This window comes from Hylobates moloch, unplaced genomic scaffold, assembly GCF_009828535.3.
Source record: "Hylobates moloch isolate HMO894 unplaced genomic scaffold, HMol_V3 SCAFFOLD_6, whole genome shotgun sequence".
Classification (NCBI taxonomy): domain Eukaryota; kingdom Metazoa; phylum Chordata; class Mammalia; order Primates; family Hylobatidae; genus Hylobates; species Hylobates moloch.
Window position 1 is genome coordinate 61,118,770 of NW_026652281.1, and position 18,662 is coordinate 61,137,431.

Below are 18,662 nucleotides of genomic sequence, written 5' to 3' on the forward strand. Positions count from 1 at the left end.
TGGGTTGGTTCCAAGTCTTTGCTATTGTGAATAGTGCCGCAATAAACATACGTGTGCATGTGTCTTTATAGCAGCATGATTTATAGTCCTTTGGGTATATACCCAGTAATGGGATGGCTGGGTCAAATGGTATTTCTAGTTCTAGATCCCTGAGGAATCGCCACACTGACTTCCACAATGGTTGAACTAGTTTACAGTCCCACCAACAGTGTAAAAGTATTCCTGTTTCTCCACATCCTCTCCAGCACCTGTTGTTTCCTGATTTTTTAATGATGGCCATTCTAACTGGTGAGAGATGGTATCTCATTGTGGTTTTGATTTGCATTTCTCTGATGGCCAGTGATGATGAGCATTTCTTCATGTGTTTTTTGGCTGCATAAATGTCTTCTTTTGAGAAGTATCTGTTCATGTCCTTTGCCCACTTTTTGATGGGGTTGTTTGTTTTTTTCTTGTAAATTTGTTTGAGTTCATTGTAGATTCTGGATATTAGCCCTTTGTCAGATGAGTAGGTTGCAAAAATTTTCTCCCATTTTGTAGGTTGCCTGTTCACTCTGATGATAGTTTCTTTTACTGTGCAGAAGCTCTTTAGTTTAATTAGATCCCATTTGTCAATTTTGGCTTTTGTTGCCATTTTTAAGTGGGAACCAGATCCATTTCTCCTCACTGGGTAGGGCCTCTCTGCAGGAATTCCAGCAACTCCAGTCAGGGTTTTATTAGACAGAACTCCCATCTCCCTGGGTCAGAGGACCTGTGGGGAGGGGCGACCATGGTCTGAGGTTCAGCAGACTTAATCTTTTCTGCCTGCTGGCTCTGAAGAGTCCAGACAATCTGGATGAGGGGAATTCCCCCCGCGGCAGTGAACCCACACCATTAAGGGGCAGCCAGACTGCCTCCTTAAGTGGGTCCCTGATACTGTGCCTCCTGACTACGTGAGATCTCCCAAGAGAGGTTGCCAGACACTTCATATAGGAGAGTTCTGGCTGGCATCAGGTCAGTGCCCCTTTGGGATGAAGCTTCCAGATGAAGGAACAGGCAGCAATCTTTGCTGTTCTGCAGCCTCCACCAGTGATACCCAGGCAAACAGGGTTTGGGGTGGACCTTCAGCAAACTGCAACAGACCTGCAGAAGAGGGGCCTGTTAAAAGAAAAACAAACAGAAAGCAACGACAACAACACCACCAAGAAAAAAGATGCCACAAAAACCCCATCCAAAGGTCAATGCCTCAAAGATCAAAGGTAGATAAATCCACAAAGATGAGGAAAACCAACGCAAAAACGCTGAAAATTCCAAAAGCCAGAATGCCTCTTTTCCTCCAAATGATCACAACACCTCTCCAGCAAGGGCACAGAACGGGGCTGAAGCTGAGATGGATGAACTGATAGAAGCAGGCTTCAGAAAGCAAGTAATAATGAACTTCACTGAGCTAAAGGATTATGTTCTAACTCAATGCAAAGAAGCTAAGAACCATGATAAAAGATTACAGGAGGTGTTAACTAGAATAATCACTTTAGAGAGGAACAAAAATGACCTGATGGAGCTGAAAAACACAGCATGAGAACTTCATGATACAAATGCAAGGACCAATAGCTGAAGCAAACAAGTGGAGGAGAGAATATCAGAGCTTGAAGACTATCTGGCTGAAATAAGGCAAACAGACAAGATTAGAGAGAAAAGAATGAAAAGGAATGAACAACAGCTATGAGAACTATGGGATTATGTAAAAAGACCAAACCTGTGACTGATTGGAGTACCTGAAAGAGATCAGGAGAATGGAACCAAGTTGGAAAACACACTTCAGATATCATCCAGGAGAACTTCCCCAACCTAGCAAGACAGGCCAACACTCAAATCCAGGAAACCCAGAGAACCCCAATAAGATACTCCACAAGAACAACCCCAAGACACATAATTGTTGGATTCTCCAAGGTTGAAATGAAGGAAAAAAATGTTACGAGTAGCCAGAGAGAAAGGCAAGTTCACCTACAAAGGGAAGCCCATTAGACTAACAGTGGACCTTTCAGCAGAAACCCTACAAGCCAGAAGAGATGGGGGGCCAATATTCAACATTCTTAAAGAAAAGAATTTCCAACCCAGAATTTCATATCCAGCCAAACTAAGCTTCATAAGCGAAGGAGAAATAAAATCCTTTTCAGACAAGCAAATGCTGAGGGATTTCATCACCACCAGGCCTGCCTTGCAAGAGCTCGTGAAGGAATCACTAAACATGGAAAGGAAAAACTGTTACCAGCCACTACAAAAACACACCAAAGTACACAGACCAATGACACTATGAAGCAACTAACTACATTAACAAGTCTGCAAAATTAACCCGCCAGCATCATGATGACAGGAACAAATTAACACCTAACAATATTAACCTTAAATTTAAATGTGCTAAATTCCACAATTAAAAGACACAGCATGGAAAGCTGGATAAAAAGACAATACCCATCAGTGTGCTGTATTCAAGAGACACATCTGATGTGCAGACACACATAGGCTCAAAATAAAGGGATGGAGGAAAATTTACCAAGCCAATGGAAAGCAGAAAAAAGCAGGGGTTGAAATTGTAGTTTCTGACAAAATAGACTTTAAGCCAACAAAGGTCAAGAAAGACAAAGAAGGGCATTACATAATGGTAAAGGGCTGAATTCAACAAGAAGAGCTAACTATCCTAAGTATATATGTACCCAATACAGGAGCACCCAGATTCATAAAACAAATTCTTAAAGACCTTCAAAGAGACTTAGACTCTCACACAATAATAGTGGGAGACTTTAATGCCCCACTGCCAATATTAGATAGATCATCAAGACAGAAAATTAACAAAGATATTCAGGACTTGAACTCAGCCCTGGATCAAGTGGACCTGAGAGATATCTACAGAACTCTCCACCCCAGAACAATGGAAAATACATTTTTTTTTTCCTCAGTGCCACATGACACTTACTCTAAAATCATATAATTGTAAGTAAAACACTTCTTAGCAAATGCAAAAGAACTGAAATCATAATAGTCTTTCAGATCACAGCACAATCAAATTAGAACTGAAGATTAAGAAACTGACTGAAAACCACAAAAGTACACGGAAACTGAACAACCTACTTCTGAATGACTCCTGGGTAAATTAATGAAATTAAGGCTGAAATCAAGAAGTTCTTTGAAACTAATGAGAACAAAGAGAAAATGAACCAGAACCTCTGGGATGCAGCTAAAACAGTGTTAAAAGGGAAATTTGTAGCACTAAATGTTCACATCAAAATCCTAGAAAGATCTCATATCGACATCCTAACATTACAACAAAAAGAACTAGAGAAACAAGAGAAACAAACCCCAGAGCTAGCAGAAGACAAGAAATAACCAAGCTCAAAGTGGAACTGAAGGAGATAGAGATAGATTGTTCAGATTTTTTGAACAATTTTTGTTCAAAAAAACAAAAATTGATGAATCCAGGAGCTGGTTAAAAAAAAGTCAATAAAATAGATCAACCACTAGCTAGACTAATAAAGAAGAAAAAAAGAGGCCGGGCGCGGTGGCTCACGCTTGTAATCCCAGCACTTTGGGAGGCCGAGGCGGGCGGATCACGAGGTCAAAAGATCGAGACTACGGTGAAACCCCGTCTCTACTAAAAATACAAAAAATTAGCTGGGTGTGGTGGTGGGCGCCTGTAGTCCCAGCTACTCGGAGAGGCTGAGGCAGGAGAATGGCGTGAACCCGGGAGGCGCAGCTTGCAGTAAGCCGAGATTGCGCCACTGCACTCCAGCCTGGGCGACAGAGCAAGACTCCGTCTCAAAAAAAAAAAAAAAAACAAAACAGCACGCCCAAAAAAAAAAAAAAAAAAAAAAAAAAAAAGGGAGAAGATATAAATAAATAAACATAACCAGAAATGATAAGGGGGAATATCACCACTGACCCCACAGAAATACAAACAACCATCAGAGAATACTATACACACCCCTATGCATATAAACTAGAAAATCTAGAAGAAATGGATAAATTCCTGGACACATATGCCCGCTTAAGACTGAACCAGGAAGAAGTTGAATCCCTGAATAGACCAATAACAAGTTCTGAAATTGAGTCAGTCATGAATAGCCTACCAATCAAAAAAAGTCCAGGACCAGATGAATTTATAGCTGAATTCTACCAATGCTACATTTATCTGAAACTATTCCAAACAACTGAAAAGGAGAGACTCCTCCCTAACTCATCTTATAAGGCCAGCATCATACTGATACCAAAACTTCACAGAGATACAACAAAAAAAGAAAAGTTCAGGCCAATATCCTTGAACATTGATGCAAAAATCATCAATAAAATACTCACAATCCTCGAAATGATAAAAGCCATCTATGTCAAACCTACAGCCAATATCATACTGAATGGGCAAAAGCTTGAAGCATTCCCCTTGAAAACTGGCACAAGACAAGGATGCCCTCTCTCACCACTTCTATTCAAAATAGTATTGGAAGTTCTGGCCAGGGAAATCAGGCAAGAGAAAGAAATAAAGGGTATTTAAATAGGAAAAGAGGAAGTCAAATTGTCTTTGCTTGCAGATGACATGTTCCTATATCTGGAAAACTGCATCATCTCAGCTGCAAAGCTTCTTAAGCTGATAAGCAACTTCAGCAAAGTCTCAGGATACAAAATCAATGTGCAGAAATCACAAGCATTCCTATACACCAAAAACAGACAAGCAGAGAGCCAAATCATGAATTAACTCTCATTCGCAATTGCCACAAAGAGAATAAAATACCTAGGAATACAGCTAACAAGGGAAATGAAGGACATCTTCAAGAAGAACTACAAACCACTGATCAAGGAAATTACCGAAGAAACAAACAGGTGAAAAAACATTCCATGCTTATAAATATGAAAATCAATATAATGAAAAAGGCCATACTCCCCAAAACAATTTATAGATTCAATGCTATTCTCATTAAACTACCATTGATATTCCTCACAGAATCAGAATAAACTATTTTAAAATTCATGTGGAACCAAAAAAGGAGCTCGTATAGCCAGGACAATCCTAAGCAAAAAGAACAAAGCTGGAGGCATCACGGTACCCAACTTCAAACTATACCAAAAGGCTACAGTAACCAAAATAGCATACTACTGGTACAAAAACAGGCACATAGACCAATGGAACAGAACAGAGAACTCAGAAATAAAACTGCACATCTGCAACCATCTGATGTTTGACAAACCTGACAAAAACAAGCAATGGGAAAAGGATTCCCTATTTAATAAATTGTGCTGGGAGAACTGGCTAGCCATATGCCGAAAATTGAAACTGGACCCCTTCCTTATACTTTATACAAAAATTAACCCAAGACATATTAAGTACTTAACTGTAAAACCCAAAACTATAAAAACCCTAGAAGAAAATCTAGGCAGTACCACTCAGGACATAGGCATGAGCAAAGATTTTATGATGAAATCACCAAAAGCATTTGCAACAGGCCAGGCATGGTGGGTCATGCCTATAATCCAAGCACTTTGGGAGGCTAAGGCTAACAGATCACATGAGCTCAGGAGTCTGAGACCAGCCTGGCCAACATGGCGAAACCCTGTCTCTACTAAAAACACAAAATTAGCTGGGCATATTGATGCATGCTTGCAATTCCAGTTACTTGGGAGGCTGAGGCATGAGAATAGCTTGAACTCAGGAGGTGGAGGTTGCAGTGAGCTGAGATCATGCCACTGCACTCCAGCCTCGGTGATGGAGTTACTCTGTCTAAAAAAAAACCAGTAATAACAACAATAACAAAAAGCAAGCAATAGGGAAAGGATTCCCTATTTAATAAATGGTGCTGGGAGAAATGGCTAGCCATATGCCGAAAATTGAAACTGACCTCTTTCTTACACCTTATACAAAAATTAACTCAAGATAGATTAAAGACTTAAATGTAAAGGCCAAAACTATAAAAACCCTAGAAGAAAATCTAGGCAATACCATTCAGGACATAGGCATGGGCAAAGATTTTATGATGAACTCGCCAAAAGCAACTGCAACAAAAGCAAAATTTGACAAATGGGATCTAATTAAACTAAAGAGCTTCTGCACAGCACAAGAAACTCATTAGAGGGAACAGACAATCTACAGAATGGGAGAATTTTTTTTCAATGTATCCATCTGACAAAGGTCTAATATCCAGAATCTACAAGGAACTTAAACAAATTTATAAGAAAACAACAAACAACCCCATTAAAAACTGCGCAAAGGACATGAACACACTTTTCAAAAAAAAGACATACATGGGGTCAACAAACATGAAAAAATGCCTAATATCACTAATCATCAGAGAATGCAAATCAAAACCTCATTCCAGACAGAATAGTGATTACTAAAAAGTCAAGAAACAACAGATGCTGTCAAGGCTGTGGAGAAATAGGAATTCTTCTACATTGTTTGTGGGAGTGTAAATTAGTTCAACCATTGTGGAAGACAGTGTGGTGATTCCTCAAAAATCTAGAGTCAAAGATAACATTTGACCCAGAAATCCCATTACTGGGTATGTACCCAAAGGAACAAAATAATTCTGTTATAAATATGCATGCATGCATTATGTTTATTGCAGCACCATTTGCAATAGCAAAGACATGGACTCAACCTAAATGCCCATCCGTGATAGACTGGATAAAGAAAATTTGGTACATATACACCATGAAATACTATGCAGCCATAAAAGGAAATGAGATCATGTTCCTTGCAGGGACATGGATGAAGCTGGAAGCCATTATCCTCAGCAAACTAATGCAGGAACAGAATACCAAACACGCATGGTCTCACTTATAAGTAAGAGCAGAACAATGAGAACACATGGACACAGGGAGGGGAACAACACACACTGGGACCTGTTGAAAGAGGATGGGGTAGGGAGAGCATCAATAAAAAATAGCTAATGCATTCCAGACTTAATACCTAGGTGATGGGTTGATAGGTGCAGCAAACCACTATGGCACACATTTACCTATGTAACAAACCTGAACATCCTGCACATGTACCCTGGAACTTAAAAATTAAAAAAAAAACCCAAAACCAAAAAAGCCTTAGAAATATACCTAGCCAAGGAGGTGAAAGATCTCTATAAGGAAAACTACAAAGCACTGCTGAAAGAAATCATTGACAACACAAACAAATGCTCATGGATGGGTAGAATCAATATTGTGAAAATAACTATACTGCCAAAAACAAGATTCAATGCAATTCCCATCAAAGTACCATTATCATTCTTCACATCACTAGAAAAAACAATCCTAAAATTCATATGGAACCAAAACTGAGCCTGCGTAGTGAAAGCAAGACTAAGCAAAAAGAACAAATCTGGAGGCATTACATTACCTGACTTCAAACTATACTACAAGGGTATCGTCACCCAAACAGCATGGTACTGGTATAAAAATGCCATGTAGACCAATGGAACAGAATAGACAACCAAGAAATAAAGCCAAGTGTTTATAGTCAACTGATCCTCAACAAAGCAAACAAAACTTAAGTATGGAAAGGACACCCTACTCAACAAAAGGTGCTAGGATAATTGGCAAACCACATGTAGAAGAACAAAACTGGATCCTCGTCTCTTACCTTATACAAAAATCAACTCAAGATGGATCAAATACTTAAATATAAGACCCAAATCTGTAAAAATTCTGGGGGATAACATCAGAAAAACTCTTCTAGACGTTGGCTTAGACAAAAAGTTCATGACCTAGAATGCAAAAGCAAATGCAACAAAAACAAAAATAAACATATGGGACCTAATTAAACTATAAAGCTCCTGTACAGCAAAATAAACAATCTGCAGAGTACATGGACAACCCACAGAATGGGAGAAAATATTAGCAAACTATGTATTTGATGAAGGACTAATATCCAGAATCTACAAGGAACTCAAACAAATCAGCAAGAAAAAAACAAATAATACCATCAAAAAGTGGGTTAAAGACATGAATAGACAATTCTCAAAAGAATATATACAAGTGGCCAACAAATATGAAAAAATGCTCATTATCACTAATTACCAGGGAAATACAAACTAAAACCACAATGAGATACCACTTTACTCCTGCAAGAATGGTCATGATTAAAAAATAAAAAAAAAAATAGATGTTGGCGTGGAGGGAACACATCCCATGCTCATGTATGGGTAGAATCCATTTTGTGAAAGTGCAAATAACTTTTACACTGCTGGTGGGAATGTAAACTAGTATAACCACTATGGAAAACAGTATGTTGATTCCTTAAAGAACTAAAAGTAGAACTACCATTTGACTCATCAATCCCAGTGTTAGCGGTGTCAAATCTGTATGAGTCTGCAGCAACTTCAGTTCTTGCCTCCTCAGAAGAAAGAATTTGACTAAGCAGCATAAGGCAGAAGGAGAGACTGATGCAAGTTTTAGAGCATGAGCAAAAGTTTATTAAAAAGCTTTAGAGCAGGAACAAAAGGAAAGAAATTATACTTGGAAGAGGGCCAAACAAGTGACTAGAAAGACAAGTGCACAGTTTGACTTTTTGACTTAGGGTTTTATGTGTTGGCATACTTCCAGCATCTTCGGTTTCTTTTTCCCTGATTCTTCCCTCGGGGTGGGCTGCCCGCATGTGCAGTGGCCTGCTAGCACTTGAGAGGTGAGCATGTGCAGCGTGTTTACTGGAGTTGAATGCATGCTCACTTGAGGTGTTCCTCCCTTACTGGTGGAATGTCTCTGAGTCATATACAGTAAACTCCACCATTTTGCCTCTTACTGTACATGCCCAAGCCCACTCACCCAACTCCTGAGATCTTATTGGAGAGCTGCTGATCACCAGTTTCAGGTTTTTTCTATCTATAGGGAGACTGCCTTTCCCTGGTGCTGGCTGTGACCAATTATTTTTGAGAGATGGTTAACAACTGTCTGACCATCACCTGATTGTCACTTGACATTGCTGGTTGGGTTAGGGGAGCCCTCTCCTGCCCTGCTCATGCCTGTCCCTAGCTACCTACTGTAACACCACTACTGAGTATCTACCTAGAGAAAAAGAAGTTATTATATGAAAACGACACTTGACACTTGCAGATGCATGTTTATAGCAGCACAATTTGCAATTGCGCAAAAATGGAACCAGCCTAAATGCCCATCAACCAATGAATAGATAAAGAAAATGTGGTATCTATACAATATAGAATACTACTCAGCCATGAAAAGGAACAAAATAATATCATTTGCAGCAACCTGGATGGAGTTGGAGACCATTATTCTAAGTGAGGTAACTCAGGAATGGAAACCCAAATATCATGTGTTCTCACTTATAAGTGGGAGCTAAGCTATATGAATGCAAATGCATAATAATGGTATAATGGACTTTAGGGACTCAAAAGGAAGGTTAGGAGGAGGGTGAGGGATAAAAGACCACACACCGTGTATCATTTAACACTTTTCAGGTGACAGGTGCACCAAAATATCAGAAATTATCACTAAAGAACTTACCTATGTAACCAAAAACCACCTGTTTTCCAAAAAAAAAAAAAAACTACTGAAATAAAAAAAAAAGATGTCGACATCTGCCACTGACTCCACTGCCAGATTTCTGTGAATAGGTAATGTTTCTGCTACATCTGAGTCAAATCCCTCCCTATTTAATAGTGTGGTGGGTTGAATTGTGTCCATGAAAGACATGTTGAAGTCCTAACTCCTGGTACTTCTGAGTGTAGGTCTGCAAATACGGTCTTTGCAGATGTTATCAACTCAAGATGAGGTTATCTGGATTAGGATGTCACCCCAAGACTGGGATCTTTATCAGAGAAAGGAGAATGATATTTGAAAACAGAGACAGAGAGACAAACAGAAGGAAGAGGGCTATGTGACCACCAAGGCAGAGATTGGAGTGACTGCAGGAGTCATCAGAAATTAGATGTCAAAGAAAAATGCTTCTTTAGAACCTTCGGAGGGAGTACAACACTGCTGACACCTTTATTTTGGAATTATAGCCTCCAAAACGGTGAGATCATAAATTTCTGTTGTCCTAAGAAAAATTTAAAAGAAATCACAAAACAAAAATCAAATTAACTCAAAAGTAAGAAGAAACAATGAAAATAAAGGAATGTATCAACAAAATTAACAGCAGCAAAATATTAGAGAAAATTAATGAAGCCGAAACTTGGTTTCTGGAAAAATAAGTGAAATTGGTAAGTCTTTACCTATATTGATCAAGAAAAAAACCTGGAAGGAACTAAATTGCCAATATCAGGAATTTTACCCCAAGATGGTGGATTAAAGGCTTTTAGCATACCTTGTCTACTTGGAAATAGCAAAATCGTGCATCTAAATTAACACTGTGAGGATTTATTCAAGAAGAAATTTTGAGAATTCACCAAAAAAGTGAAGGATACTTCAGACACTTGGGAAGGAGAAGGTAGGCAAGCAGCCTTTGTGGCAGTGTTTGCCTGAGGAAAGTGAGTGAAGCCCCGATACGTGAGGGGGAGTTTTCTTCTGTCACTCACCTTTCCACTGGCTGTTTATGTAACCCAGGCTATGGGAGAGCACCTTGTTTCTCCCAAACCCTGAAGCTAACCTGGGGAAAGTCTGGGAGACTGTGAGAGGAAAAGAACACTGGAAAAAGCTGCAGGCATTTTCCCAGTCCTAGGGCTGAGAGGAAGATTCTGTTTTCAGTCTGGGCTGATACTAAGTCAGTCAATATTTGATAAGCTGGCAGTGGTGGCTGCTGCAGGCATTTTAGTCTCTGGCCAGAGATTGGAGTACTTGGTTTGCAGAAGGAGACCAGAATTAGTGTGGGGTGTGCTCCAGCCATTGCAGCTGGAGCTGGGCTCTCTCACATCACAGGACTGAAGTGAGAGGAGATTTGCTGAAGCTGCAGTTTCTCCCAGGCAGTCAGATTTGCAGCCAGAAACAGCTTTGTGACCTGGGACTAGTCGGCGTGTGACATTGCTGGGTGCCCCAGCCTGCTGCCTTAGTCACCTTAGTCAGTTGAGGGAGTGAGCCCTACCGGTTCTGGGGAGAGGGAGGGAGGTGGTTCCCACTCCACAAACTGGATTGGGACGATAGGCCACCCCTCCCTTCCTGTGCAGAGGTGGCTTCTCTACTCCTCGCCTGGTTATATCTCCAGGCATTCTTGCCTCCAGGCATTTGGTGTACCTGCTCCCACCCCTGCAGGGTTACTTGCCTTCTCTCCAGACTTGAGCTGAGGTGGTGGGTACCATACTGGTCCCACCCATTGTGGGACTCTGTCCCGCCTGGGCAGTCTTAGCCTTTCTATTTTTGCATCACTCAATCCAGAACAGACATTCACCAGAATGTGCTCAGACTGTGCTCAATTCTGACAACCACAAAAGGCTGACAGGATTCAGGGGAGCTGCAGAATTCCTGGAGGTCTAACAATTAGGGCAGATTGTCTCTACAGCACAACAAAGCACCCCTTGGGACAAAGGAGATCAGGGTGGCACTCTCCTGTGCTCTAAAGCTACTTGCTTGGGAGCTGAAAGTGATTTCATACCTCCCAGCAGAGATGCAGGGGCAGCACTGGGCTCTGTATGGGAGGATCATGGTTCTATCTCAGTGGCCAGGCGGCACCAGTGCTCAGAAACAGATATGAAGAGGGGGACTTCTCCTCCCAGCTTCCCCCACCCACTGCTGCACACATAGCCTTGGCTATTCTTTTTCTTTTTCTTTGAGACGGAGTCTCGCTCTGTCGCCCAGGCTGGAGAGCAGTGGCGCGATCTTGGCTCACTACGAGCTCCGCCTCCCGGGTTAACGCTATTCTCCTGCCTCAGCCTCTCCGAGTAGCTGGGACTACAGGCACCCGCCACCACGGGTCTCGATCTCCTGACCTCGTGATCCACCCACCTCGGCCTCCCAAAGTGCTGGGATTACAATCATGAGCCACCACGCCCGGCCGCCTTGGCTATTCTTATGGGAGGTTGGTACAGTTGCACCTGTGGATAGCCATTCTAAGGCTATAATGGGCACTGCAACCCCATGGGTGGTGTGCCCACTGGGCTGGGCTTACAGGGCCTTTCTCCGTCTCTACATGGAGCGGCTGCAGGAATGCTGATCAGATGAGCTGCAAAGCTATCTATGTTGCACTGAGGGAAAAGGTTTTTCCTGAGGCCAATCTGGTGGAGAGCAACTGTACAGGTATTTTCCGTGACCCTCAGCGGCATGGCAGCCTCGAGATAAATGACAGTGTCTATCTGAACTGAAAGTGACAAGTCCCAGGATAGAGGTGGGGCTGGTACAGCAACGTGACCCTCATCCCACACCCCCCACCACACACACTGTGGACCTAGATCTACTCATCTTTGTCCCCCATTCCAGGGCCTGCACGGAACTCAGGTAACTGGGCATTTCACAGACCAAACCACTGCCTGAGACAACAGAGAGTCTCTTCCAGTAAAGAAAGATCAAGCACATACCCATCAGTTTCTGCTGCAACTGGGATAACTGGCTAGCCATAGGCAAAAGATTGAAACTGGACCCCTTTCTTATACCATATACAAAAATTAACTCAAGAAGGATTAAAGATTTAAATGTAAAACCTAAAATCTATAAAAAGCCTGGATGACCATGTACGCAATACCATTCAGGACACAGGCATGGGCAATGATTTCATGACAAAGACGCCAAAAGCAATTGCAACAAAAGCAAACACTGACAAATGGGATCTAATTAAACTAAAGAGCTTCTGCAATGCAAAAGAAACTATCAACAGAGTCAACAGACAACCTACAGAATGGGAGAAAATTTTTGCAAACTGTGCATCTGACAAAGGCCTAATATCCAGCATCTATAAGGAACTTAAACACATTTACAAGAGAAACACCAAACAATCCCATTAAAAAGTGGGCAAATGACATGAACAGATGCTTCTCAAAAGAAGACATACATACTGCCAAAAATCATATGAAGAAAAGCTCAACATCACTGATCATTAGGGAAATGCAAATCAACACCACAATGAGATAGCCACTGCCTGGTGTGAGGTGGTATTACTAAAAAGTCAAAAAGTAACAGATGCTGGTGAGGTTGCAGAGAAAAAGGAAGCTTACACACTGTTGGTGGGAGTGTAAATTAGTTCAACCATTGTGGAAGACCGTGTGACGATTCCTCAAAGACCTAAAGACAGAAATACCATTTGACCCAGCAATCCCATTATCAATAGTTTTGTAGGGTGGGATAACTGACAGCGAGAGATTAAGAAAAAAACTCTTTCGGATACCGAAAATGTTCTACATAGTAGTTGTCTGGTACTTTTCCTTTATATAAATTACATCTCAATAGTATTGATTATGGAAAATTTAAAAATATAATTACTGCAGAAGATGTGTTCACAGAAAAAAGGTTGCAAAGATTCCAATAAGTCAAACGCCATGAAAGCCAGTAGATGTAAGATGTAGAGTAAATCACACACAATCTCAAACAAACTAGGGATTTGGACTGGGTGTATGTCATCATTCTGTGGAGCAGAGACTTAAAATTCATTTCTTAAATCTATCAAATTGTTTGTCAGCTTTATTTGAGCAAATATGTGTATTTTAGTGGTTTTTGGAACATACACTGTCTTGAAAAATAAATCTGCTTATGAAACAGAATATAACATGAGGCTACTTCCAGCATAACTAATAATATGTTTATGTGCCATCCATGCATGTTGGAAAGCTAGGTGTACAACCACTTCATGAACAAATACTGAGGGACATTTTAATGTGTAACATGCCCTCATAAGTAGTTTGGAATAGTAAAAAATTATGTTGACTTTGCTCTTAAGCAGTGTTTAAGGTTAGTTAAAAACACCAGATTAAAAAAATACCAAAGATATATTTTGTGTGCAGAATGCATGGGATGTACATGTGACAAAAGTTGTAGAAGTTCAGGAAAAGAGAGATCACTAGATGACTGTTTCCCAGAGTGTGAGACATGCACACTGGTAGTTCTCTGTATGAATTTATTTATATAATTTTTTTTTTAAGAAACATAGTCTTGCTCTGTCACCCAGGCTAGAGCGTAGTGGCATGATCACAGCTCACTGCAGACTCGGACTCCTGGGCTAAAGCGATCCTCTTGCCTCAGCCTCCAGAGTAGCTGGGAGGACAGGCATGAACCACCACGCCCTGCTAATTTTTAATTTTTTTTAGGTGGGGAGGGGCATCTCAATATGTTGCCCAATGCTGGTTTCAAACTCCTGGCCTCAAGTGATTATCCCACCTTGGCCTCCAAAACTGCTGGGATTACAGGCATGAGCCACCATGCCTAGCTCCCCTGGATGATTTTAGTTGTTTCAACAAATAAGTTTCAAACCAAGGAAGTCATTCCCTTGGTCAATTCTAATTCCCCGAAAATATGCCAAGGAAAAAGTCCAAATTTGATGCAATCACGCCTTTAACACATCCTTAATATTTTTTAACTTTTTCCTTCTTCTTTCTCTTTTTACAGTGAAAAAGCAGAATTAGGATCATGGCCTTTAGCAGGATGTAGTATGTAGCAAGAATTTAGAAAAAATAGTTTGCATCCTATTCTCTTTAGAGTTATTTTTTCGTTTTTTTAATCAAATAATTGTTTTTCAGTCACTGTGTTTGTGTCTCATGTACAAACCTTCTACTATGTTCTGCTTCTTCCTCCTTTATATTATTTCAAAAATCTGTGAGGCCACAAACCAAAGCAGAATTATATAAGAACAACAAAACCAAAACCAAAACTATGTCAGCAACTTTTTATAAAAGAAAAACATTATTTGCAGGATTTAAAATCTATAACTTTATCATTCTCCAAGTTTTATACTGCTTTTATAAAAATGAAGCAAAATGGAACACACACACACACACACAAACACAATGCTTCAACAAAACAAAAACTCTTCCAACTTCTGCTTTAAAAATACTGACTATACTGGTTTGAGTCTGACTCATTGCCGATATTTTAAATTTAGGAAGTTGAACTTCTTTTGAAATAGTAAGAAAAGGTCAGTTTTTATCTTTGGCAGATTCTGATGTCACTAGGGTTAAATGTCTAAAATTCAAGCATCCACATTAAAGTTATCCAAATTGTAAGAAAAAGAACTAAATGGAACAGATAGAGTTAATAAATAATGTTAAAAGCCACACATTACTAAAACCTTGGCTACCTATCGAGAATAAATTACTTTTCAAAATGACCTGTAATTTTTAATATGAATGGCTCATTCTAATGGTGATATTTATTTCACTTTTCTTTTTAGTCCAAGAAACTAGTTTTCAAAACCTAATATATTGTTATATACTTAATGATGCCTCATAAATATCTTTGGTAAAGAAGTGAGATACTTTCACAAATTGATAAAGAGTTTTAGGAAATGTAGCTTGGCACACAAGATATAGCTTTACACTTGTCTCTGAATTTATCTTAGTAGCAGTTTTTCAAACAAGTCATCCATATAATATTCATTAATATTGTGTTCTATGATATGTACGCCTAACTAGAAACTTTGAGAATTTTCCTCCATTACGTAGTTTTGCTTTCACTTACTATATAAATTTGAGAAAGAAGGTTCTGATTTGGTAACTTACATTATTAAAAACTTATTTTAATTCCTTGGAAAGATCTTGCCCCTTTCCACAACTATTCTATGAAAAGTTGTGGGTGGGGTGTAGATTTCTTCCTCTGCTTTACTCAGCACAATCTTACTTTTCTAATATTTTCTGATGTTTATCTCAATCATTGTCCAGGAGAGATTCTCCCCTTTCTACCACCTGCACTTAACAGGAGAATTTTTCTGAAGAACTTTTTTTGTGGATTTATCTGCATCCATGGGGTACAGATTTTGTCATAATAAGTTTCAAGAAGAGAAATAACTCTTATAACTCTAATGACTTTTAGTCTAAAATGAAAGTCTAATAAGAAAGTATTTTAATACATGAACATAATTATTTTAGCTCATTTTAGAACAGTCATTATTATGTTGCCATATATAATATTGTGCTCACAAATCAGGCATGGTGGCTCACACGTGTGATACCAGCACTTTGGAGGCCAAGGCAAGAGTATTACTTGAGCCCAGAAGTTCAAGGCTTTGGTGAGCTGTGATCATGTTACTGCATTCCAGCCTAGGTGACAGAGTGAGACCCTGTCTTTAAAATAAATAAATATATATATATATATATATATTAGATATACACATATATAAACACACATATAGATGTGTATATGTATATATATGTATATATGTATAAATATGTATACACACACAGAGACAGAGAGTGTGTATACTTATACTTAGTCAAGAACTAAGATTGAATATTAAAGAATATTGAATAGACAGGAAAAATAATGCTAAACTCAGTCACAATACCCATTTCTAACTCTTGGGACTCGCAGTAGTCATTGGGACATCTTTCTCCCTGCCCACAGGATTTCAGTAACAACTGAGCTGATTTATGATGTAAGAGCTAAACTGTTTGAGACAGAAGCACTAGCTGATATTACATGAGAGGTCTAAAAATAAGGAAAACAGCAAAACTTGCTGACGGAAAATACTACACAGTAATTAATAGGATTTCAATGTTTATTCACTTGTTGGGGGTAATTTTGTCACAGAGAAAAACATGCTCTTTAGGTTAAAAAGCTATTTGAAATCAGTTTTAGTTTATCTTTTATGATACTGAGTTTCTTTAAAGACTTCTTTCATTAGTTTAAGCCTTCTGTACCTTTTTTCTTGACATAGGTCTCAGTGTAAAGACCACATATTTAATTAAGCATGGTAATCTCCAGGAATCCTTTCACTGAAGAGTTGAGAAGATTGACTGTCATATTTTATCAAAATAAAATTGATATTTTAAATTTAAATAAAATTTAGTATTTCATGTTCTTACATACTATATAAAATATTTAAATTAAACTAAAATATTACTTTTGTTATTTCAAGCTTCTTACCATATTTTTTCACATTGTTCAGAAAGTTGTGTCATGCTTATCCATAGATACTGTTCTTTTTTTGGATTTAGGTGAGATATAGTTAATTTCACTGAGTAGGGAAGAATAAACTGAAGAACTTATAGAAGTTAGAGAATCACTTTTCGATTACCAATGAGGACAAATTCAGACAAAATTTCTTTAAATAGTTGAATGACAGAGTTGGATAGAGTATAAGAAAGAATGCTTATCAGTAAGAATTTTCAAAATAAAAATGGTAGATTTTGCTTTATCTTTCCAGGAGGTATTTAAAGTTGTTTTTCTCCTTGAAGGAGAGAATAAACATTGTATACCCCTCTAGGTTTCTATCTAGTTTGCCTGTTAATTTCCTTGTAATTTAAGATCCTAGTGAAACTGGAAATACAAAGAAAGAAAGACATAAGTCTAGTTTACATTAATCATACTTTAAAGCACAATTGTTGAACAAAGATATAATTATATTTTAAAGCTCAGATAAAAGTGTTTTTATATAGTCTTTATACACTAAATTAAAACCTATATTTAAAAAACTAGCTTATGCTTTTGACAATTATGTTTTAAATTTTTGTTTTTTTAGTGACGTATTTTTAGCTTTAAAGGAAAATTCTTTTACATGAAGATACTTAAAACTATTATAAAATGCTTATATATTAAAAACTAGAGAGTAAAAGAAAGTATTTATGTAAAAGTCATTTAGCTAATATTTATGCATTGTAATAAATACTGCCCATAAGTTTTTTGGTAATGTTACATTGTAAGAAAAATAATTTTTATTATTCTGTATTATTATGCAATGTTCAATTGTATAATGAATCCTGAAATTCATTTTAGAATGAAACACCACACGGTGGCAGTGTTTACTAAGAAATTGCTGAAGTATGGGTCATCGCAGGGTTGAAAGTCCTTTATGCTGCTGTACCCTTTTGTGTCTGTAAAAATGGCCATCTATTTCAACTGTTAAAAATGAATACTAGGCCGGGCGCGGTGGCTCACGCCTGTAATCCCAGCACTTTGGGAGGCCGAGGCGGGCAGATCACAAGCTTAGGAGATCGAGACCATCCTGGCTAACACTGTGAAACCCCGTCTCTACTAAAAACACAAAAAATTGGCCGGGCGTGGTGGCGGCCGCCTGTAGTCCCAGCTACTAGGGAGGCTGAGGCAGGAGAGTGGTGTGAACCCGGGAGGCGGAGCCTGCAGTGAGCCGAGATCGCGCCACTGCACTCCAGCCTGGGTGATGTTTTTAAACCTATGTGGTACCTTCATAAACAGAAAAAAACAGATTAATTTATTTGTGTTTGTATTTTGTACATGTGTTACAGTAAAGTGCAGAGTAAGTATTAGCCAGAGGTTAGAATTTGCCACCAAGGTGTATTTTAAATATTCAGAACAGTGGTTAGGTGAACAGCAGTGGGATGAACAGCCCAATGAGTATTTTAAAATGGGAAGCCATTTAAGCATAAATATAGTGGACTAATATCCACAAGCCACTGACAGCGGAAGGACGAGACCGAGGAAATGCTGATACAGAACCTCTCTCCTCCTTCTTGACTATTACACTCCCATCTTTGCCAAAAATCCATCACTGAATATTTCATTGCCTGCTGAAATAATGAGTTCAACTGTTGAGACCTGAAAATGCACCTATATTTGGAAACATTTTCTTCATTTTTCACTTGGCTCTGTAGTAGGATAGCTTATACACCTATCCTGCACAAAGCTGTGACTAAGTTGCTACTAGGTTT